This window comes from Tenrec ecaudatus, assembly GCF_050624435.1.
Source record: "Tenrec ecaudatus isolate mTenEca1 chromosome 2 unlocalized genomic scaffold, mTenEca1.hap1 SUPER_2_unloc_3, whole genome shotgun sequence".
In the NCBI taxonomy this organism is placed as follows: domain Eukaryota; kingdom Metazoa; phylum Chordata; class Mammalia; order Afrosoricida; family Tenrecidae; genus Tenrec; species Tenrec ecaudatus.
Window position 1 is genome coordinate 510,851 of NW_027457579.1, and position 1,686 is coordinate 512,536.

Here is a 1,686-nt window from a genome sequence, read left to right on the forward strand (position 1 = left end):
GACCAAAGTTAATAATTGAGGGATAATAGGATTAAATAGAAGCATGGTTCTTAGCAGTGGGTCCAAACATTAGGATCATAAATGAAACAGTGATCTCAGTGCACCCAGTAGTTCCCAAACCCTGTACCCTCATAGGGGAAATTGTGGATGCTTTTACTCCCGTGCCTATACTTAGAACGAACAAACACACATGCCTGATAATCCTAAGATTTTTTTTGTTTCCTGTGACACTCACCTAATTTCAAGGGCACTGCCACCTCACAAGCCTAGCCTTGTCTCAGTTAAACTGTTCACCCTTTTGTCCGTTTGTTTGTTTTTCCAGAAGTTCTCAAGTTACCAAGCCCTCTGAACCAAGTGTGCCACCTCTAGGACCACCATCTCCTGGACCACCTCAACCTTATCCATCCTAGACCTGAATGGACAACCCCTCCCAGCAGAGTAGAAAGGGTATGGACCCAAAGCCCCACTTCACCCTTTTGCCAGCAGGAAGGACCTAAAGATGTCGTCGCCTTGTACCCCAAAGATTTGGGTCCATATCTCTTCAGGGTGTAAATTTTAGGTAGCTAGCAAAGGGACTAGGTTGTCCATGATACATGCTCAGAGGGCCAAGCTAGCCACCCAGGAAAGAGTGGCACACCGAGCGTGCTCAGAGGTCCAGGTTTCCAGTCAGGAAGGCCAGGTACACCTGGGTGGGTGCTGCACCCACATTGACCCACCTAGGCCAAGTAAATTCAATTCAGCCACTGGGGTCCACCAGGGTTGCCTACCATGCCTCCCTATCTCTCCTAAAACACAATTGGATCACAAACCTGGCTTTGGCGTGAATTCTTTCTCATGCAGAGCCAAGGACCAAGGTATATCTGTCCACAGAGAGAAAAACCTAGGAAAGCTCTTTGGAGGCAGCAGCACTGCACATGAGTGGCTATTGGATACTGTTTAGATGCATGGCTTTCTATTTGGAACTTTTTTTTGTCTCACCTGAATGGAAAGGAAGAGGTAATACTTCTGGATCACACAGTATCCATGTCCACAAATGAGCTGCTCATTCCACAGTCCTGGCAGTGCCTTTTGAAAACCCTCTGCTTTAGAATGTCACTCCTTGAAGATGGCAGTGGGAGTGGCTGGGGCCAAGTATGCTGCCTCTTACTCCCAGTTGCAGGTTTCTGGATGCTGATTGTATCTCTTACAGCATCAATTAGTGGGCTTGTTGTCTGCCTCAGGCTTTGTTCACAGAGATCCTCCAGCTAGGTGGTGGTGTGTGCGCATAAGCAGAGGCTTCCTGCCCATCCCCCATGAGTAGTAGAGCTCCCATGGTGTGGACTCCATGAAAGCCGTGCTCCAGCCAGCAGGATTACAAAGGAGGGTGGGCCCGGCAGGACAGGAGGGCCATTGCCCCTATGGAATGACCTCAGAACCCCGCCTCCCTCCCTGTCCAGCTCCTGGGACTATGGGCCCTAAGCTTCATGCCTGACTCAGGAATAGACACAGGGTGAGGCAACTCCAGGAGGTGATTTTGCTGATCTAATCCAGCCTGAGATCATCCTTGCATGTGCCCTCTGTCCAGACCTTTTTTTAAATTGTTCATGCAACACTAACCAGAATGCATATATACATCGGTTGTGTAAAGCACATTTGTACATTCATTGCCCTCATTATTCTCAAAATATCCACTCTCCACCCCACCCA